Genomic DNA, 23952 nt, shown 5'->3' with positions numbered 1-23952 from the left:
AATTCCAAGATAATTCTGGTATCATCTGGATTTTAAAAAGTGATTACAGTTTTTTCTATTAAATGGTAGTTTTGATGATATAGAATTCTGTAATTTTTCTGTTGACCAATCATGATACAATGGTATTAAGTGAGTAATGGTTCCATAATCACAATAGTGAAAGATGTTTATCAGTTTTCATTATCAATAGCCAGACCAAAAATAAAAGATAATTACAATGGCAAGGCATAATGGGAACATGATTAACCTAACAATATAAAATAATTACATACAATTTGGGGGGGTCAAGCAGAGTGATGTGGTAAGTAGAAGTGCACACATCCACAGCCTGTCTCTGTCTTATGGTTGGTGCATTTAATCCATTTACATTTAAAATAATTATCAATGTGTATGATTTTATTATTATTTTCTTAATTGTTTCATGTTTATTTTCTGTAGGTAAGTCTTTTCCCTCTCTTGTTTCCTGCCTAGAGAAGTTCCTTTAGCATTAGTTGTAAAGCTGGTTTGGTGGTGCTGAATTCACTTATCTTTTGCTTGCCTGAAAGGCTTTTGATTTCTCCATCAAATCTGAAGAAGAGTCTTGGCTGGGTAGAGTATTCTTGGTTGTAGGTTCTTTCATCACTTTAAGTATATCATGCCATTCCCTTCTGGCTTGTAGAGTTTCTGCTGAGAAATCAGCTGATAGATAGCCTGATGGGAGTCCCCTTGTATGTTATTTGTTGTTTTTCCTTGTTGCTTTTAATATTTTATCTCTGACTATAATCTTTGTTGGTTTGATTACTCTGTGTCTTGGTGTGTTCTTCCTTGGGTTTATCCTGCCTGGGACTCTCTGTGCTTCCTGGACTTGGTTGGATGTCCTGTGATTTCTAGCCATATTATGCTCATTACTTTTGGAAGTGTTTTGTTCATGAATAACTGAAGCCTAAATTAAATTGGATTCTTCCAACCAGCACTTGGATTTCTTATTGCTTGAGGCCCAGAGTGCAGGTGCCAGGGCTAGAGTGTGGGCATCTGCAAACTGGGACCCCTCAGTGTAGATTAACTCCACATGTGTGTCTGCAGAGCCTCCCTTTGTGGTTCCTGTTCTCCTGGTGTCCTCTCCCCACCCATCCATCCACCCCCACCCAGAGCATCCTCACTGCACGTTTCAGTGTGATGGATTGATTTGACACTGACCCCACGTCATGGTGGAGCCACTGGGGGTTCAGCCTCATCTGGGTCATCTGATCGGGCCTTTGTCTCCTGTCCCGAGTGCTGGGCAGACTTCAGAGAAGAATAGGTTCTGTGGGACTCTGCAGTCTCCTCCAGGCAAAGTCTGCATGCCCTTCATCTTGGCAATAGTGTGCATGCTTGCTCAGTCGTGTCCGACGCTTTGCAACCCGCATGGGCTCTAGCCCTCTGTCCATGGGATTCTACAGGCAAGAATACTGGAATGCATTGCCATTCCAGGTGAGATCTTCCTCACCTAGGGATTGAGCCTGTGTCTCTGGCATTGCAGGTGGATTCTTTACTGCTAAGCCATCAGGGAAGAACTGTTCATCTTGGGAATCTGCAGATCCCTGAATTTTGTATCATCTAAGACAGTGTCCCTAATCTTTTAGGCACTGGGGATGGGTTTCTTGGAAGACAGTTTTTCCACAGACTAGGGTTTGGGAGAGCTGGTGTTTGGATGATTCAAGTATGTTACGTTTATTGTGTACTTTGTTTCTATTATTATTATTATATCAGCTGCACCTCAGGTCATCAGACATTAGATCCCAGAGGTTGGGAATCCCTACTTTCTAAGAGATGCATTTAAAAAAGATTTTAAAAAATCATATGTGGCATTCATTTGCTCCTATTGGAGCATTGATAGCCCAGGTTATCTAATCTGCCCTACTGCTAGAGACGCCCAGTTGATTCTCTATTTATTAAAAAAAAATTTTTTTAACGAATGAGGCAATTTATTAATCCAGCATCATTTGTTCTAATGCTTCTTGTTGGCAGCTGCCACCTGTCCAGTGATTCTGTCCAGATCTCTCTGTCCCTGAGGCGTCAGTTTGCAGCCCCCATCCTGGTCCTTTTCCACCATTTTCAGCCCCTCCAGGGCTTGGAGAACCCGCCGGGCCACGCTCTTGGAGCCTCTGCTGAAGTGGCTGGATATGACGTTGTTCCTCTGATGCCCCCCATAGATCTTGGTCATGGAGCCAACCCCAGCGCCACCCGGGGGTATAGGTGCTGTGCCGTGGAAGCAGCTCGTGTGTAGAACCAGTTCTCATTGTAGGGAGCAAGTTCTTTATGCTTGGCCAGCTTGACAGTGTCCACCCATTCAGGGACTTTCAGCTTCCCAGACTTTTTGAGGAAGGCTGCCAGAGCTCTGACGAACTCCTGCTGGTTGACGTCTTTTACAGTAACTCCAGGTATCGTGCGGCCTCCGCGCTGCCAGCCAGGGGAAAGGGAAAATAATTTTTTTTGATGTGGACTACTTTTTTTTTTTCCATTTATTTTTATTTGTTGGAGGCTAATTACTTTACAATATTGTAGTGGTTTTTGCCATACATTGACATGAATCAGCCATGGATTTACATGTGTTCCCCATCCCACCCCCCCTCCCATCTCCCTCCCCATCCCATCCCTCTGGGTCTTCCCAGTGCACCAGCCCTGAGCACTTGTCTCATGGACCCAACCTGGGCTGGTGATCTGTTTCACCCTTGATAGTATACTTGTTTCAATGTTATTCTCTCAAAATATCCCACCCTCGCCTTCTCCCACAGACTCCCAAAGTCTGTTCTGTACATCTGTGTCTCTTTTTCTGTTTTGCATATAGGGTTATCGTTACCATCTTTTTAAACTCCATATGTATGCGTTAGTATACTGTATTGGTCTTTATCTTTCTGGCTTACTTCGCTCTGTATAATGGGCTCCAGTTTCATCCATCTCATTAGAACTGATTCAAATGAATTCTTTTTAATGGCTGAGTAATATTCCATTGTATATATGTACCACAGCTTCCTTATCCATTCGTCTGCTGATGGGCATCTAGGTTGCTTCCATGTCCTGGATATTATAAACAGTGCTGGGATGAACATTGGGGTGCATGTGTCTCTTTCAGATCTAGTTTCCTCAGTGTGTATGCCCAGGAGTGGGATTGCGGGGTCATATTGCAGTTCTATTTCCAGCTTTTTAAGAAATCTCCACACTGTTCTCCATAGTGGCTGTACTAATTTGCATTCCCACCAACAGTGTAAGAGGGTTCCCTTTTCTCCACACCCTCTCCAGCATTTATTGCTTGTAGACTTTTGGATAGCAGCCATCCTGACTGGCGTGTAATGGTACCTCATCGTGGTTTTGATTTGCATTTCTCTGATAATGAGTGATGTTGAGCATCTTTTCATGTGTTTGTTAGCCATCTGTATGTCTTTGGAGAAATGTCTGTTTAGTTCTTTGGCCCATTTTTTGACTGGGTCATTTATTTTTCTGGAATTGAGCTGCAGGAGTTGCTTGTATATTTTTGAGATTAATCCTTTGTCTGTTGCTTCGTTTGCTATTAGTTTCTCCCATTCTGAGGGCTGTCTTTTCACCTTGCTTATAGTTTCCTTTGTTGTGCAAAAGCTTTTAAGTTTCATTAGGTCCCATTTGTTTATTTTTGCTTTTATTTCCAATATTCTGGGATGTGCGTCATAGAGGATCCTGCTGTGATTTATGTCGGAGAGTGTTTTGCCTATGTTCTCCTCTAGGAGTTTTATAGTTTCTGGTCTTACATTTAGATCTTTAATCCATTTTGAGTTTATTTTTGTGTATGGTGTTAGAAAGTGTTCTAGTTTCATTCTTTTACAAGTGGTTGACCAGTTTTCCCAGCACCACTTGTTAAAGAAGTTGTCTTTTTTCCATTGCATATCCTTGCCTGCTTTGTCGAAGATAAGGTGTCCATAGGTACGTGGATTTATCTCTGGACTTTGTATTCTGTTCCATTGATCTATATTTCTGTCTTTGTGCCAGTACCATACTGTCTTGATGATTGTGGCTTTGTAGTAGAACCTGAAGTCAGGCAGCTTGATTCCTCCTGTTCCATTCTTCTTTCTCAAGATTGCTTTGACTGTTTGAGGTTTTCTGTATTTTCATACAAATTTTGAAATTATTTGTTCTAGTTCTGTGAAAAATACTGTTGGTAGCTTGATAGGGATTGCATTGAATCTATAGATTGCTTTGGGTAGTATAGTCATTTTCACAATATTGATTCTTCCAATCCATGAACATGGTATATTTCTCCATCTATTTGTGTCCTCTTTGATTTTTTTCATCAGTGTTTTATAGTTTTCTATATATAGGTCTTTCTTTTCTTTAGTTAGATATACTCCTAAGTATTTTATTCTTTTTGTTGCAATCGTGAATGGTATTGTTTCCTTAATTTCTGTTTTCTCATTGTTAGTGTATAGGAATGCAAGGGATTTCTGTGTGTTAATTTTATATCCTGCAACATTACTGTATTCATTGATTAGCTCTAGTAATTTTCTGGTAGAGTCTTTAGGGTTTTCTATGAAGAGGATCATGTTGTCTGCAAACAGTGAGAGTTTTACTTCTTCTTTTCCTGTCTGGATTCCTTTTATTTCTTTTTGTGCTCTGATTGCTGTGGACAACACTTCCAAAACTGTGTTGAATAGTAATGGTGAGAGTGGGCACCCTTGTCTTGTTCCTGACTTTAAGGGAAATGCTTTCAATTTTTCACCATTGAGGATAATGTTTGCTGTGGGTTTGTCATATATAGCCTTTATTATGTTGAGGTATGTTCCTTCTATTCCTGCTTTCTGGAGAGTTTTTATCATAAGTGGATGTTGAATTTTGTCAAAGGCTTTTACTGCATCTATTGAGATAATCATGGTTTTTATCTTTCAATTTGTTAATGTGGTGTATTACATTGATTGATTTGTGGATATTACAGAATCCTTGCATTCCTGGGATAAAGCCCACTTGGTCATGATGTATGATCTTTTTAATATGTGTTGGATTCTGTTTGCTAGAATTATTTTAAGGATTTTTGCATCTATGTTCATCAGTGATATTGGCCTGTAGTTTTCTTTTTTTGTGGCATCTTTGTCTGGTTTTGGTATTAGGGTGATGGTGGTCTCAATGAGTTTGGAAGTTTGCCTTCTGCAATTTTCTGGAAGAGTTTGAGTAAGATAGGTGTTAGCTCTTCTCTAAATTTTTGGTAGAATTCAGCTGTGAAGCCATCTGGTCCTGGGCTTTTGTTTGCTGGAAGATTTCTGATTACAGTTTTGATCTCCGTGCTTGTGATGGGTCTGTTAAGATCTTCTATTTCTTCCTGGTTCAGTTTTGGAAAGTTATACTTTTCTAAGAATTTGTCCATTTCTTCCAAGTTGTCCATTTTATTGGCATATAGCTGCTGGTAGTAGTCTCTTATGATCCTTTGTATTTCAGAGTTGTCTGTTGTGATCTGTCCATTTTCATTTCTAATTTTGTTGATTTGGTTCTTCTCCCTTTGTTTCTTGATGAGTCTGGCTAACGGTTTGTCAATTTTATTTGCCTTTTCAAAAAACCAGCTTTTAGCTTTGTTAATTTTTGCTATGGTATCTTTTGCTTGTTTTGCATTTATTTCTCCCCTAATTTTTAAGATTTCTTTCCTTCTACTAACCCTGGGGTTCTTCATTTCTTCCTTCTCTAGTTGCTTTAGGTGTGAGTTAGGTTATTTATTTGACTTTTTTCTTGTTTCTTGAGGTAAGCCTGTATTGCTATGAACCTTCCCCTTAGCACTGCTTTTACAGTGCTCCATAGGTTTTGGGGTCTTATGTTTTCATTTTCATTCATTTCTATGCATATTTTGATTTCTTCTATGATTTGTTGGTTATTCAGAAGCATGTTATTTAGCCTCCATATATTGGATTTTTTAATAGTTTTTTTTTTTTTTTCCTGTAATTGAGATCTAATCTTACTACATTGTGGTCAGAAAAGATGACTGGAATGATTTCAAATTTTTTGAATTTACCAAGGCTAGATTTATGGCCTAGGATGTGATCTATTCTGGAGAAGGTTCTGTGTGCACTTGAGAAAAAGATGAAATTGATTGTTTTGGGGTGAAATGTCCTATAGATGTCAATTAGGTCTAGGTGGACCATTGTGTCATTTAAAGTTTGTGTTTCCTTGTTAATTTGCTGTTTAGTTGATCTGTCCATAGGTGTGAGTGGGGTATTAAAGTCTTCCACTCTTATTGTGTTATTGTTAATTTCCCCCTTCATTCTTGTTAGCATTTGCCTTACATATTTCCGTGCTTGATGTGGACTACTTTTAAAGTCTCTTGTTACTTGTTACAAAATTCTCTTGTAAAAAATTTGTTACAATGTTGCTTCTGTTTTATGTTTTGGTTTTTTGGCCAGGAGGCATGTGGGATCTTAGCTTCCTAACTAGGGATCAAATGAGCACCCCTGCATTGGAAGGTGAGGTCTTAATAAATAATATTTATTTATTTTTGGTTGTACTGGGTCTTCATTGCTGCATGGGCTTTTCTCTAGTTGCAGCAAGTAGGGGTACTCTCTAGTTGCGGTGCATGGGCTTCTCATTGTGGTGGCTTCTCTTGTTGTGGAGCATGAGCTCCAGACATATGGGCTTCAGTAGTTGCAATGTGTGGGCTCCAGAGTTCCGTCTCAGTAGTTGTGGTATACCGGCCCAGCTGCTCCAAGCCATGTGTGGTCTTTGAGGACCAGGGATCGAACCCATGTCCTATGCATTGGCAGGTGGATTCTTAACCACTGGATCACTAGGGATGTCCCCTGAACATTCACTTAAAATGCTATGGTCTTCACCATTTTTGTGTGTCTGGGAAATCTCTTCTAAAAATAATGCTTTTTAATGCTTAAAATAAAATGCACAATATTACAGATGAAAACAATTATGTCAAAAGAATTACAACACTTTAAAACATGAATTAGAGATATAGTAACAAGTGTGCTTCTGAATGATACAAATAACAAGATTTGCTGATAGGTATGTGCTTAGTCGCTCAGTCGTGTCCAACTCTTTGTGACCCTGTGGACTGTAGCCTGCCAGGCTCTTCTGTCCATGGGGATTCTCCAAGCAAGAATACTGGAGTGGGTTGCCATGCCCTCCTTCAGGGGATCTTCACAACCTGAAGTGGGTTGCCATGCCCTTCGCCAGTGAATCTTCCCAACCCAGAGATCAAACCCAGGTGACAGGTATACTAGGTGACAAACTCCCAGGTAAGAACCAATACTATTGCAATTTGTTGTCTACCATTATAATGAACAAAAGGCTAACTTTGAGTTGAAGGTTGGTAAAAACAAATAATGGGCTTCCCTGGTGGCTCAGTGGTAAAGAAACTGCCTGCAGTGTAGGAGACACAGGTTCGATCCCTGGGTCAGGAATATTCTCTGGAGGAGGAAATGGCAACCCACTCCAGTATTCTTGCTGGAAAATCCTGTTGACAGAGGAGCCAGGCAGGCTACAGTCCATGGGTTCGCAAAGAGTCAGACACAACTTAGCAGCTGAGCACACACACACACAAAAGCAAATAATGCAGCACTTTCCCTGACCTAGGGATGGAACCCTTGTCTCAGGCATCTTCTGCACTGGCAGGCAGTTTCTTTATCATGAGCATCGCCTGGGAAGCCTCATCAATATTATATGTAATAGTATATGTATGTCAATCTCCAACTCCTAATTTATCCCTCCACCCCCTTCCCCTTTGGTAATCATAGTTTTTTTTCTCTATGTTGTGAGTCTGTTCTGTAAATAAGCTCAGTTTTTGTCATATTTTAGATTCCACATATAAGTGATATGGTATTTGTCTTTCTCTGACTTGCTTCACTTAGTAGGAGCATCTCTAGGTCCATCCATATTGCTGCAAATGGCATATTTCATTCCTTTTTATGGCTGAGTAATATTTCACTTATATATATACCATATCTTCTTTATCCATTCATCTGTATATGGACATATAGATTGCTTCCATGTCCTGGCTGTTGTAAATAGAAGGACATTGAGGTTCATGTATCTTTTCAAATTAGAGTTTCCTCTGATATAGGCCCAGTAGTGGGATTGCTGCATCATGTGGCAACTCTACTTTTAGTTTCTTAAGGAACTCTGTACTGTTTTCCATAGTGGCTGCACTAATTTACATTCCCACCAATAGTGCAGGAGGGTTCCGTTGTCTCCATGCTCTCTCCAGCATTTGTTGTTTATAGATTTTTTAATGGTGGCCATTCTGACTGGAGTAAGGTGATACCTCATTGTAGTTTCAACTTGTATTTCTTTAATTATTAGCAATGTTGAGCATATTTTCATGTGTCTGTTGGCCATTCATTTGTCTTCTTTGGAGAAAAGTCCCTTTAGATCTTCTGCTCACTTTTTGATTGGGTTGTTTGTTTTTTTTCTGCAATTGAGCTGTTTATATATTTTGGAAATTAATCCCTTGTTGGTTGCATTATTTGCAAATGATGATTTTGCAAATATTTTCTCACATTCTGTAGCTGTCTTTTCATTTGTTTACAGTTTCCTTTGCTGTACAAAAGCTTTTGTGTTTAATCAGGTCCCATTTGGTTTTCATTTTTATTTTCATTACTCTAGGAAATGGATACAAAAAGATATTGATTTTTGTCTTCTATAAACTATCTAGTCTTACATTTAGGTCTTTAATCCATTCTGAGTTTGTTTTTCTGTATGGTGTCAGGAAGTGTTCTAATTTCATTCTTTTGCATGTCCAGTTTTCCCAGTGCCGCTTATTGAAGAGACATTTTCTCCATTGTATATTCTTGCCTCCTTTGTCAATCATAGATTGACTGTAGCTGTGTGAGTTTATTTCTGGGTTTTCTGTCCTATTCCATTGATCTATATTTCTGGTTCTGTGACAGTACCATACTGTTTGGATTACTTTGTAGCTATGTAGTATAGTCTGATCTCTGGGTCAGGAAGATCCCCTGGAGAAGGGGATGGCTACCCACTCCAGTATCCTTGCCTGGAGAATTCCATGGACAGAGGAGCCTGGTGGGTTACAGTCCATGGGGTTGCAAAGAGTTGAACACAACTGTGTGACTGATAAACACACAGAGTATAGTCTGAAATCAGGGAGCCGGGTTCCTCCAGCTCTGTTTTTCTTTCTCAAGATTGCTTTGGCTATTCAAAGTCTTTTGTGTTTCCATACAAATTAAAATTTTTTGTTCTAGTTCTGTAAAAAAATAAAAGCCATTGCTTATTTGATAGAGATTGTATTGAATCTGTGTATTGCCTTGGGTAGTATTGTCATTCTGACAGTATTGACAGTACCGATTCTTCCAATCCAAAAACACAGTATATCTTTCTATCTGTTTGTGTCTTCTCTGAGTTCTTTCATCAGCATCTTACATGTTTCAGCATACAGATCTTTTGCCTCCTTGGGTAAGTTTATTCCTAGGTAGTTTATTCTTTTTGATGGAATGGTAAGTGGGATTATCTCTTTGATTTCTCTTTCTGATCTTCTGTCATTAGTGTATAGAAATGCACCAGATTTTTGTCTGTTAACTTTGTATCCTGCAACTTTGTTGAATTGATTCCTGAGCTCTACTTGGCATCTGTAGGATTTTCTTTGTATAGTATCATGTCATTTTCAAACAGTGGCAGTTTTACTTCTTTTCCAATTTGGAATCCTTTTATTTCTTTTTCTTTGATTTCTGTAGCTAGCATTTCCTAAACTATGTTGAATAAATGTGATGAGAGTGGACATCCTTGTCTTGTTCTTGATCTTAGAGAAAATGCTTTTAGCTTTTCATTGTTTAGAGTATGATTTTAGCTGTGGGTTTGTTACACATGGTCTGTATTACATCGAGGTAGGTTCCCTCTATACCTGCTTTCTGGAGAGATGATATCATAAATGGATGTTGACTTTTTTATATCAAAAGTATTGAGATGATCATATGGTTTTTATTCAATTTGTTGATGTGGTGTTTCACACTAATTTGTGGATATTGAAAAATTCTTGCAGTCCTTGGATAAATCCTACTTGATCATGGTGTATGATCTTTTTAATGTAATGTTGGATTTGATTTGCTAGTATTTTCTTGAGTATTTTTATATCTATGCTCATCAGTGATGCTGGCCTATAATTTTCTTTTTTTGAGTGTTACTTTTGTCTGGTTTTGATATCAGGGTGATTATGGCCTCATAGAATGAGTTTGGAAGTGTTCCTTCTTCAGCATGTTTTGGGAATAGTTTCAGAAGGATAGGTGTTGACTCTTATATTTTTAAAGCTAATACTCTGAGTATTTGACACATCAGAGAGGATGACCAGGTCATCCATGGGACCCCTGCTGGGGATGTCACACCCAGAGTGACCTGGTCACTCAATTACAAACAACTAAAGGCTGTCTGGAGAAGGAGTCTTGTTCTTGGAGAGCCCAAGGGCAAAATCAGAACCCATGCCTAGATGCTCAGTGAAGCTGAGGTTAGCTCAGAATTAAAAAATTGGAACAGGCTGCTTCACAGAGTGAAAGTGCCCCCAAAAGAGTGAGTGAACCTTTGTCAAGATCGTTTATTGAAAATTCTGCACTTGCAAATGAAGATCTCTTACAGTTTGAGGTCACGGGATGGACACCCATTGGCCTTCTTCATGGGCAACAAACTGTCCTCCACCCCTACAGAGCGTTTGTGAAGGGGCCTGGCACCTGATCCCTCTGAAACTGATGAAATGTTTCTCTGGGATAAAACTTTAGCAGTGTTCATACAAAAGGAGCACAGGCAAGACTAGATACTGAGGGAAATGTTAGGGCCAAAGGAATTCACCTCATTCAGGCTGCGGAGCAGTGAGTTAAGATTGAAGAGTTTTGCTTATGACAGGCCAGTGCTTTTCTAATATTTTCTAATGTTTCTAACTTTGGGGTTTTTTTCACAGGATCTTATGGAAAAACTCAGATGAACCTTTGGGCCAACTCAATAGTTTGGTGATTTACCTGCTTCTCAAATCAGGCTGAAGCATTTGGGGGGAAAACAGGTGCATAAACCCAGGGAACAGAGATTTATAAAGAGCTGTCTTTCCATGGAATGTACCTTTTTTTTCTTATTAAACAAGCACCTATCACACCTAATATAAGCTGGTCTGGGGAGAGAGCAGGGATGCCACTGCTGCCGCCACCAGGGGCTTCCCTGGTGGCTCAGTGATAAAGAACCTGTCTGCCAGTACAGGAGACACGGGTTCAATCCCTGATCCAGGAAGATCCCACGTGCCATGGAGCAGCGAGGCCCTTGCGCCACAACTGTTGAGCCTGCGCTCCAGAGCCGGGCGCCACAGCAAGAGAAGCCCCTGCAGTGAGAAGCCGTTGCCCTCTACAACTAGGGAAAAGTCCACGTAGCAGCAAAGACCCAACACAGCAAAAAATAAAGAAATAGCATTACTTAAAAATGAAGCCAAGAAGCAGCCCATGTATGAGGCAGATGTTACAGTGAATATATTTATACATAGCTAATATAATTATGTATATTTACTATATATTAAATCATTAATATAATTATATATATATTTATTGTATATTAGAAAAGACCCCAATGCTGATAAAGATTGAAGGCAGGAGGAGAAAAAAGGGGATGACAGAGGAAGAGATGCTTAGATGGCATCACTGACTCACTCAATGGACATGAGTTTGAGTAAGCTCCAGGAGATGGTAAAGGACAGGGAAGCCTGGCATGCTAAAACAAGTATATAAAATTATATATATTTAATATAATTATATATGTACTTATATATAATTATATTATCTATATTTAATACATAATAAAATAATTATATGCTTTATATATATAATAGAAGAAGGAGATGTAAGTATGCATGAAGTACATGGGGGGTTTTGTGGAATTAGGTTATTTCAACACTGACATAATACCTAAAAATCTTGACAATGTATTACAACAAAATTTCAGGGAATAGTTTAAGTAGAATTTCAGCTTTGGTGCTGATGATGGAGCTTTAGCTTCTTCCTTGAGTCTTAGGGAGATTTATTTTTCCCCTTTTTTGATTAATCCACCTGCAACGCAGAAAACAAAGGAGATGTGGGTTCAATTCCTGGGTGGGGAAGATTCTCTGGAGGAGGGCATGGCAACCCACTCTAATATTCTTGCGTGGAGAATCCCATGGGCAGAGAAACCTGACAGGCTATAGCCCATGGGGTCACAGAGTCGGACGTGACTGAGCGACTAAGCATAAGAGGTCAGCATGTTATGCTTCATTGTTTAGATGTATGAAGCAATGATACTAGTACTGATCAGGATAGAAAAGATATGGGCTAAAACCCTTCCTAGTTTTCTAGGGCTCAATCGAAGGATTGAATATGTGGATAAGAAATACCACTTGTGTTTAATATGGGGTGGTGTATTGAGGGGGTTTGCTGGGGTATGGTTATCAGGGTCTCCTAATAAGTCAGGTGAAAATAGGGCTAATATTATTAATATCAGAACTAGTAACAAGGCACCTAAAATAGCTTTAATTGTATAATATGGGTGAAATGGTTTCTTGTCTATATCAGACGAAATTCCCTTTGGATTATTGGATCCTGTTTCATGGAGGGGTAGTGAAGTGAATGGCGCTAGTGCTGCAATAACAAATGGAAGAATAAAGTGAAAGGCACAGGAAGAATTGTGCAAGACTTGCTTTATCTACTGAAAACTCACCTCAGATTCCCTCAACAAGATCTGTGCCAATACATGGGATTGCTGAAAGGAGATTAGCAACTACTATTGCTCCTCAGAATGATATTTGTACTCAAGGTGGTAATAGCCTATAAATGCTGTGGCTGTGACTGTGACTAGTATTAATAGAATAGCCCCAATGTTTCATGCTTCTGAGAAGGCATAGTGTGGGCCACATCTTACCTTGATGAACAGGCAGATAAAGAAAATGAGAGCCCTGTTTGCATTTATATATATCAGATAATTCATCTGTAATTTATGTTTTGGCAAATGTGTGTGATTGATGAGGTGATTATTTTATCTGATGTGTAGCGTATTACTAGGTAAAAGCCTGTTAAGGTTTATAAAATTAAACAGATATCTAGGAGAGATTCAAAATTCCATCATGATGAGATGTTTGATGGAGCTGGGAGGTCAATAAATGCATTATTAATAATTTTTAGTAGTGGATGTGATTTTCTTTTTTTTATGGTATTTTATTTCCAATTTGTTTTCAAACTGTTCAAGACATTATTATCATTTTATACAACTGATTATAGTTGGGTCAATTTACATATTTACTGATATATTTGGTCAACTCTTTTCTGTTTCTTCAGTCTTATTTGTTCCTTCTGAGTTGAAATTCCTTCTTTCTGGGGTTTATCCTTTAGTAATTTTTCTAGTGAGGTTTAGTTAGTGGCAAATTCTTTCTCCTTTATATTGTCTAAGTATGCTCTCTCTATTGAATTATTGTTTACCTGAGCTTAGAATTTGGGTCAGCAATCGTTTTCCTTCATTATTTTGCTATTATTATGCCATTGTCTTCTGCAAGTAAGTAGTGTTAGTTGCCCAGTCATGTCCAACTCTTTGTGACCCCCTGGACTGTAGCCCACCAGGCTCTTCTGACCATAGGATCCTCCAGGCGAGAATACTGGACTGGGCAGACATTCCCTTCTCTAGGGGATCTTCCTGACTCAGGGATTGAACCTGAATCTCCTGCATTGGGAAGCTGATTCTTTACCAAGTGAGCAACCACGGAAGCCCTTATCTTCTGGCGGGTGTGATCTTTGAATATTGGTCATTAGTGTTCTTGCAGTTGAATAACAATGATGATTTTTCATGTCATTGGTCATAGATTAGTAAGAATAACAGATAGTAAGAATAATGATAATGTACATTGTATTTATTTTAGGTAGTATTTTTGTGATTGGTTTTGTGGGTTTCTCCTCAAAACCTTTATCTATTTATGGTGGGCTTGGTTTGGTTGTATGTGGTAGTGTTGGTTGTAGTATTGTATTAAATTTTGGTGGGTCATTTTTATATTTAATAGCATTTTAATTTATTTAGCAGGGATGTTAGTGGTGAGGTTTGGGTCTCCAATAAGACTGTACTAGGGGCATTTCTTTCTGGTTTAATTGTGGAATTTTCAATAGTTTTCTTGCCTTAAAGGATGAGGAGGTGGAGATTGTGTATAACTTTAATGATTTAGAGGACTGAGTAATTTATGATATAGGGGTTCTTGATTTTTTAGTGAAGAAGCTATAGGAATGATTAGTGGTTGTCACCAGTTGTCATTGTTAATTGGTATTGTGGTTATTATGGAAATTACTCATGGAAATACAATAGAATTGTGCTAAGGAGAAGGGTGATGAAGAATGAAAGGAAATATAATTTAATTAAAGCCTTTCTGATCCAATACTAACATGAAGATTTTTATTAGACTAAGGGAGGTGGTTTTTGGTAAAATATTTTCTAATCAGATTAAATCTAGAAAGGCAAATGCTGATATTTGGTTGTTGATAGATTTAGATAGGGTGCAAGCCAGTGAATAATGGTGGGAAAATATCCTAAGAGATTGAAGAACTCAAATGTATTTGATGGATAACTGATTTTAGGTTTGGTGTAATGCTATTGATTTCAAGTGATGGAGTGAAACTGAGAATGGTTACAGCAATGGCAGTTAATTGTATGTAGTAAGGTATAGTTATTTGGGGAATTGTTGGAGGAATGTTGTTGGAAATAAAACCAGTGAAAACACTTCAGTAGGCATCTAATAGAATTAATTAGGAAGGGGTTGTTTTCATTAACGATAGCTAAGGTAGAGAATTGAGGTTGCCCTAGAGTTTCAAAGAAGATAATTCGGGTATTGTAGACAGCCGTGAGGGAGGTGGTGATTAGAGTTATTAAAAGAGGTCAGGCATTAATATAAAACATGCTGGGGGGTTTGCTGATTAGGTCTTTGGAATAAAATCCAGTGAGGAAAGGTACTCCTGCTGGTGCTAGGCTGCCAATAATGAGGGCTGTTGTGGTAAGAGTATTAGTTGCTCAGTCATGTCCGACTCTTTGAAATCCCATGGACTGTAGCCCACCAGGCTCCTCTTTCCTCTATCCATGGGATTTCCTAGGCAAGAATACTGGAGTGGGTTACGATGCCCTCCTCCAGGGGATCTTCCCCACCCAGGGACTGAACCCAGATCTCCTGCATCATGATAAATGGTATTGCCTTAAATAGATGTCCTATTTTTCTGATGTCTTATTCATTATTCAGGCTGTGGATGATAGATTCAGAGCTTATGAATAATATAACTTTAAGAAAAGTGTGAGTACAAATGTGAAGAAGTGCTAGGTAAAGTTAGTTAATGCCAGTTGTTACTATTATAATAAGGCCTGAATGGCTAGAGGTAGAGAAGGCAATGGATTTTGGACATCATTTTGGGTAAGAGTACATATTGCTGTAAATAGTGTGGTAATGGCTCCTAAACATAATATAATTGTCTGAGTAAAGTTGTTATTTTCTGTCAAAGGATAAAAATGAATGAGTAAAAAAGATGACCTGCTACCACTAGGGTGCTGCAGTGGGGTAGGTCTGAGACCGAGGTAGTGCCTTTTACTGCTGAAGGCAATGGGTGGAGGCCGAATTGAGTGGATTTTCCAGTTGTGGCTAGCAGAGGTAAACTGGAGTTATTTAAGTCAAGCACAAAAATTTATAAACCCCATGAATTTATGCTGAATAGGCATCATGCTATTGCTCTGATAAATTCAATACCTCCAATACAGTTATATAAGAGTGCTTTGTAGGGCTGCTGTGTTTGCATCTGCTTGTCTTTTTCATCATCCAATAAATACGAAAGATAAAATTCCTACTCCTTCTCATCCCATGAAGAGCTGGAAGAGGTTATTAGCAGTAACAAGAATTAATATTGTAATAAGGAGAACATACTTAAAGAATTGATTGATAGTGGAGTCTGAGTGCATATATCATATTAAGAATTCTATGATTGATCATGTGATAAATAGTGCTACTGGTATGAATATTATTGAGAAATAGTCTATTTTGAAGCTTAGTGATAGTTTAACTGTTTGAATTGTAAGTCAGTGTCAGTTTGAGATGATTATTTCTTGGCCTGTATGAATAAATATTATTGTTCAGATTATGCTAATAATTAAGGTATATGAAATAGTGGTTTTTACATTTGATTGGTATATGTTAGTTTTATAGATGTTGCTACTTGTTATTATGATTGGTATAATTAATGTAAATAGAGTGGCTAGTGTGAAAGATGAGAATAAGTTTGTCACTTTTATTTGGAGTTGCACCAATTTTTTGGTTCCTAAGACCAATGGATAACTACTATCCTTTAAAAGTCTGAAAAAGCCGTGTTATTAGACATGGAGGCATGAGTTAGCAGTTCTTGCAGACTTTTCCTGCAAATATGAAAGGGATAATCTTGCGTTATTAGATTCACAATCTAGCATTTTTTAAAAACTATGTTTACAGTAGAGGGACCTAAAACAATTTTGGGATCTAATGATAGGAGTAGGAAGGGTAAGATGTGGCGTGATATGAGGTCATTTTCTCATGTAAAGAATGTTGAGATATTGTTGGTATGGTGTGTATATTTAACTTACTGTGTTATGATTAATATGTACAGGGAGTATAAGGCAGTAATTACTATATTGACTCATATTAGAATAATTGTAATGTTTGATCATGAGAAAGATACTATTATAATTAATTCTCCAGTAAAATTAATGGTAGAGGGGTAGGTTTACCAGGTTTGGTAATAATCACCAGATTGCTATTAATGAGAGAAATATTTCTGGGTCTTGGGCTAGAATTATTGTTTGGCTGTAAATTTGTTCATAATCTGAATTTGCCAAACAGAATAGTATAGATGATGCAAGGCTGTGGGCAGTTATTAGAGTGGTAACCCCTACATAACGGCTTCCCTGTAGCCCTGATGGTAAAGAATCTGCCTGCAACACAAGAGATCTGGGTTTGATTCCTTGGTCGGGAAGATCCTCTGGAGAAGGAAATGACAACCCACTCCAGTACTCTTGCCTGAAAAGTCCCATGGACAGAGGAGCCTGGCAGGCTATAGTCCATGGGGTAGCAAAGAGTCAGACATGACTGTGAGTAATGATTTCGTTTTCACCCCGTATATAGCTTCAAGGTATTTAGATAAGGCTAGCTACAATTACAAGTGCTATATGGTTGTCAGAAGAATATGCGATGGGTGATTTTAGGTCTGTTTGACGTAAGCAAATTAAACTAGTTACTATTATACCTCAAGACGATAATATAATAAAAGGATATCCTATGAAGTCTGTTAGTAAATTTAGTATTATTATAATTCATAATATGCTGTAGCCAAGTTTTAGTAGCCAAGTTTTAGTAGCACGACTGCAAGAACAGTGGAACCTGTAATGGGGCTTCTACATGTGCTTAGGTAATCAAAGATGAAGACAGTGTAGTGGTTTTTTTACCATAAAGTCTATGATGCATGCTAATCATACAAAAACATTGGATCAAGAGTTGGATATTGTTTGGGTTTAGTATTGAAGTATTAAGAAATTCAGGGATCCTGTGGTATTTTGGATAGGGACCAGTGTTACTACAAGGGGGAGGGATCCTACTAATGTATAAAATAAGAAATAGAGGCCTGAGTTAAGATGTCTTGTTTATATCTCATCGAGCAATAATAAGTGTTGGGACTAGTGTTGCTTCAAATAAGACGTAGAAGAGAATTAATTCTGTAGCAATAAATTTTGTGCATAGTTATGATTAGAAATAATTGTAGGTATAACTAATATGGTATTAACTATAATTAATGTAATATATAATTTGGGAGGTTAATGACTCTTTTAATAGGTGATATTGGCTAGCTATTATTATCAGAGGCAATAATTACATTGTTAAAATTAGTAGTGGTATAGATAAGGAGTCAGAGGAAAAAACTAATGAAATATTAAGAGTATTATCATTGAATTGCTTAAGAAGTAGACATGTAAGACTAATTAATAAGCTGTGAGTAATAGTATTGATCAAGATTATACTATTGTTTGATAATTAAGTTAGGAGTATTAATATAATTAATGTTCCTGTGGGAATAATGATTTTTAGCATTGGAGTAAATTGAGATTTTTGTATATAGTCAGTATTCGATACTATTACTAGTAGGGATAACCCAAGTACTGTATTTAGGTTTATTCAGTTCAGTTCAGTTCAGTCACTCAGTCATGTCTGACTCTTTGCTACCCCATCAGTCGCAGCACACCAGGCCTCCCTATCCATCACAAACTCCCGGAGTTTACTCAAACTCATGCCCATTGAGTCAGTGATGCCATCCAGCCATCTCATCCTCTGTCATCCCCTTCTCCTCCTGCCCCCAATCCCTCCCAGCATCAGGGACTTTTTCAATGAGTCAACTCTTCGCATGAGGTGGCCAAAGTATTGGAGTTTCAGCTTCACCATCAGTCCTTCCAATGAACACCCAGGACTGATCTCCTTTAGGATGGACTGGTTGGATCTCCTTGCACTCCAACGCACTCTTAAGAGTCTTCTCCAACACCAAAGTTCAAAAGCATCAATTTTTTGGCACTCAGCTTTCTTCACAGTCCAACTCTCACATCCATACATGACCACTGGGAAAACCATAGCCTTGACCAGACGGGCCTTTGTTGGCAAAGTAATGTCTCTGCTTTTTAATATGCTGTCTAGGTTGGTCATAACTTTCCTTCCAAGGAGTAAGTGTCTTTTAATTTCATGGCTGCAATCACCATCTGCAGTGATTTTGGAGCCCCCCAAAATAAAGTCTGCCACTGTTTCCACTGTCTCCCCATCTATTTCCCATGAAGTGATGGGACCAGATGTCATGATCTTAGTTTTCTGAATGTTGAGCTTTTTTTTTCTTTTCCATTTATTTTTATTAGTTGGAGGCTAATTACTTTACATCATTGCAGTGGTTTTTGTCATACACTGAAATGAATTAGCCATGGATTTACATGTATTCCCCATCCCGGTCCCCCCTTCCACCTCCCTCTCCACCCGATCCCTCTGGGTCTTCCCAGTGCACCAGGCCCGAGCATTTGTCTCATGCACCCAACCTGGGCTGGTGATCTGTTTCACCCTAGATAATATACATGTTTCAATGCTGTTCTCTTGAAACATCCCACCCTCGCCTTCTGCCAGAGTCCACAAGTCTGTTCTATACACCTGAGTCTCTTTTTCTGTTTTGCATATAGGGTTATCGTTACCATCTTTCTAAATTCCATATATATGTGTTAGTATACTGTAATGGTCTTTATCTTTCTGGCTTACTTCGCTCTGTATAATGGGCTCCAGTTTCATCCATCTCATTAGAACTGATTCAAATGAATTCTTTTTAATGGCTGAGTAATATTCCATGGTGTATATGTACCACAGCTTCCTCATCCATTCGTCTGCTGATGGGCATCTAGGTTGCTTCCATGTCCTGGCTATTATAAACAGTGCTGTGATGAACATTGGGGTGCACGTGTCTCTTTCAGATCTGGTTTCCTTGGTGTGTATGCCCAGAAGTGGGATTGCTGGGTCATATGGCAGTTCTATTTCCAGCTTTTTAAGAAATCTCCACACTGTTCTCCATAGTGGCTGTACTAATTTGCATTCCCACCAACAGTGTAAGAGGGTTCCCTTTTCTCCACACCCTCTCCAGCATTTATTGCTTGTAGACTTTTGGATAGCAGCCATCCTGACTGGTGTATAATGGTACCTCATTGTGGTTTTGATTTGCATTTCTCTGATAATGAGTGATGTTGAGTATCTTTTCATGTGTTTGTTAGCCATCTGTATGTCTTCCTTGGAGAAATGTCTGTTTAGTTCTTTGGCCCATTTTTTGATTGGGTCATTTATTTTTCTGGAGTTGAGCTGCAGGAGTTGCTTGTATATTTTTGAGATTAATCCTTTGTCTGTTGCTTCGTTTGCTATTATTTTCTCCCAATCTGAGGGCTGTCTTTTCACCTTGCTTATAGTTTCCTTTGTTGTGCAAAAGCTTTTAAGTTTCATTAGGTCCCATTCGTTTATTTTTGCTTTTATTTCTAAAATTCTGGGATGTGGGTCATAGAGGATCCTGCTGTGATTTATGTCGGAGAGTGTTTTGCCTATGTTCTCCTCTAGGAGTTTTATAGTTTCTGGTCTTACATTTAGATCTTTAATCCATTTTGAGTTTGTTTTTGTGTACGGTGTTAGAAAGTGTTCTAGTTTCATTCTTTTACAGATGGTTGACCAGTTTTCCCAGCACCACTTGAATGTTGAGCTTTAAGCCAACTTTTTCACTCTCCTCTTTCACTTTCATCAAGAGGCTTTTTAGTTCCTCTTCACTTTCTGCCATAAGGGTGGTGTCATCTGCATATCTGAGGTTATTGATATTTCTCCTGGCAATCTTGATTCCAGCTTGTGCTTCTTCCAGCCCAGCATTTCTCATGATGTACTCTGCATGTAAGTTAAATAAGCAGGGTGACAATATACAGCCTTGATGTACTCCTTTTCCTATTTGGAACCAGTCTGTTGTTCCATGTCCAGTTCTAACTGTTGCTTCCTGACCTGCATATAGATTTCTCAAGAGGCAGGTCAGGTGGTCTGGTATTCCCATCTCTTTCTGAATTTTCCACAGTTTATTGTGATCCACACAGTCGAAGGCTTTGGCTTAGTCAATAAAGCAGTAGTATGTGTTTTTCTGGAACTCTCTTGCTTTTTTGATGATCCAGTGGTGTTGGCAATTTGATCTCTGGTTCCTTTGCCTTTTCTAAGATCAGCTTGAACATCTGGAAGTTCATAGTTTACGTATTGCTGAAGCCTGGCTTGGAGAATTTTGAGCATTACTTTACTAGCGTGTGAGATGAGTGCAACTATGTGGTAGTTTGAGCATTCTTTGGGATTGCCTTTCTTAGGGATTGGAATAAAAACTGACCTTTTCCAGTCCTGTGGCCACTGCTGAGTTTTCCAAATTTGCTGGAATATTGAGTTCAGCACTTTCACAGCATCATCTTTCAGGATTTGAAATAGCTCAACTGGGATTCCGTCACATCCACTAGGATTATTAGGGTTCCTATAATGAAATAGGGATAATATCATGCCTTCTAAGCATAATAATGATATTAAATAAAATGAATATACTAATAGTCTTATAAGGGATATTGTACTACAATAATATTTATATATAGTAAAGACACTTGGTAATTATCAATTTAACCATAATGTAATGAGTCAAAATCATTTATTTTAAACCACATACCATATTTGGCTCATTCTAGTCCTTTTTGAGTTCATTTGTAGGCTAGGCTTATTGCTAAGAATAAAATTAGGAAAAGGACTATATTGAGTATAGTTTTTATTATGTTCATGATGCTCAAGGGAGTGGTAAGAGAACTGCAATTCCTAAACCAAAGAAAAGAGATGTAATGGTTACTAAAAAGAATTTTACAGAGAAAGGAAGATGAACTGATCCTAGGGTCAAAGCTGAGGCAGCAGCTTCGAAGTCAAAGAGGTGGTTGGATGTAAAATGTTATTTTAATTGACATAAAAATCAGACAATAAGAGAGGTAGATCCAAGAAGTACCTGAAGCCCATGAAATCCTGTGGCCACAAAGAAGGTTGAGCCATACAATCCATCTGAAATGGCAAATGATGTTTCATAATATTCTGAGGCTGGTAGGAGTGTGAAGTAGAGGCACAAGGCAATTGTAATAAAAGGGGCTTGGAGTGTATGTTTCTGGTTTCTTTCTATAAAGCTATGATGGGCTCAGGTGATAGATACCCTGGAGGCTAATAATACACAAGAATTTAAGAGTAGGACTTCTGAGGGATTCAGAAGGAAGATCCCTGTGGGTGGTTAGCATCCACCCAGCTTGGGTGTTGGGGCAGGACTTGAGAGTGGTAAAAAACCCAGTACTCAGTTGTGTCCAACTCCTTGTGACCCCATGGACTGTAGCCCTCCAGGCTCCTCTGTCCATGGGACTTTTCAGGCAAGAGTACTGGAGTGGGCCGCCATTTCCCCCTCCAGGGGATCTTCCTGACCCAGGGATCGAACCTGGGTCTCCTGCTCTGCAGGAAGATTCTTTCCTGCTGAGTCATCGCTGCTCAGTGGCTGACTCTGCAATCCCATGGCCTCCCCGTCCCTCACCATCTCCCGAGGTTTGCCCAAGTTCATGTCCATTGGATCGGTGATGCCATCCAGCTATCTCATCCTCTGTCGGCCCCTTCTCCTCTTGCCCTCAATCTTTCCCAACATCAGGACTGGGCTGGTAGGGAGAAAGGAGTTGATTCTGTTTACTGTTCTAAGACATAACACCTGTGGGGTGTTACAGTAGTGGGTTCTCTGCTTCACCAGGCTGTTAACTGCCCTTCCTAAAATGGTAGAGCCCAGACTCCAGGGACAGTCTGGTAAAACCTGGGGTTGGTAACTGGAAGCAGACAGCTGTTAATCAGTAATTAGAAACTGGTTCAGATGAGTTATGTTGCCAGGCACTTGCCGAGCTCTGAAAGTTACTGTCTGTGGCTCAGTTCTGGGAGGCTCAGTATTAGAGTTGCCAGCTCCTTTATGTGGGTGATTGAGACAATTACTGTGTAAATTACCCATGGTAATCAGGATGCACACCCAGATCTGACCTACAAAGGCTGCTTGTATGGAACTCAAGGCACATAATAGGTAGAATCCAGCCTGTGGGTCTGAGCATTACATCATTACAATAAGTCATTGGGAAGCCCCAAAGGAGCTGGTTAAAAAAAAAAAGAGGACTTCTGAAATGATGAATAGAACTATTCCATACCAAAGTCTTTTTTGTTCGGTTGGTGTGTGGTGACCTTGAGAAGTACTCTCTCAAATGATGTCTTATCATCATTGATATATCATGAGGACATTAGTTAGTAGACTGAGTAGTAATAATACTGTTGAATTAAAATGAAATCATATAAATCATAGGCCAGATGTTATTAAAAGAGCTGAAAGGATTCCTGTGAGGGGTCAGGGGCTGGGGTTTAATATGTGTATGATAGGTGTGGGTTTAGTGGGTCATTATGCATTGTGTTGTAAGTAAAGTCTTACTAATAAACACATAGGGTTGAATTATGGCAACAGCAAATTCAAGAATAGTAAGTAAAATGAGAATAATAAATGTAATGAGGATCATGAGGGTGCTGATGTTCATTAGTGCCATTAGCCCCCGATCAATGAATTAGTAAGTGACCTGCTGTGATATTGGCTGTTAGTCATCTGGTTAAAACTATTGATTGAATAAATAAGCTAATAGTTTCGATGATAATTAATATAGGAATCAGAGGAGCTGATGTTCCTTGTAAAAAATGAGCTAAGCACGCTTTTGTTTTATTGCAAAAACCAGTAATGACAGTCCCTACCAATAAGGGAATTGCTATCCCCAAGTTTATTGATAGTTGTGTAGTTGGTGTGAATGAGTGAAATAATAATCCTAGTAAGTTTACTGATCCAATAAATTGAGTAATATTAGTATTAATGCTCAAATCTGTTCTTTATAATCATGGATACTTGTTATCATGAAGTGAATTTTTGCTCATGTGGAATTAAGAGCATATCCTGAGAAGAGTGGAAATAAATGTATGAAGCCTCTGATAATGGCAAATACAGCTCCTATTGAGAGTACATAGTGGAAATGAGCAACTACATAATGCATATCATGAGTACAGTATCTCAAGGTGAGTCAGTCAGGACAGTTCCTGTTAGTCCTCCTACTGTAAAATGAAAAATGAAACCCAGGGCTCAAGTCATGGCCAGAGAATGTTTAATATTATCCCCATGAAACATGGCTGGACACTTGTGTAAGAATGGCAGCAATCATAGTGGCTGATGTAAAATATGCTCATGTGTCAGCATCTATTCCTAATCGGAATATATGGTGGGCTCATAGGATAAATCCTAAGAATCCAATTGATACCATAGCTCATACCATTCCTATATACCCCAAAGGCTCTCTGTTCCCTGAATAATAGGTTACAATATATGAAATTATTCCAAAGCCAAG

At 38.8% G+C, this 23952-nt stretch overlaps 2 pseudogenes; both read right to left on the bottom strand.

Annotated features, from left to right (window-relative positions):
• Positions 1 to 1921: 1921 nt before the first annotated feature.
• On the bottom strand, positions 1922 to 9990 carry LOC110132568 (small ribosomal subunit protein eS19 pseudogene; annotated as a pseudogene).
• Positions 9991 to 12179: 2189 nt separating this feature from the next.
• LOC110132578 (cytochrome b-like) lies at positions 12180 to 13493 on the bottom strand (annotated as a pseudogene).
• Between the last annotated feature and the right edge of the window lie 10459 nt (positions 13494 to 23952).

This window comes from Odocoileus virginianus, chromosome 2, assembly GCF_023699985.2.
Source record: "Odocoileus virginianus isolate 20LAN1187 ecotype Illinois chromosome 2, Ovbor_1.2, whole genome shotgun sequence".
Lineage (NCBI taxonomy): Eukaryota > Metazoa > Chordata > Mammalia > Artiodactyla > Cervidae > Odocoileus > Odocoileus virginianus.
The sequence above is the reverse complement of the archived record's forward strand: the minus strand, read 5'-3'. Positions and strand labels throughout refer to the sequence as shown.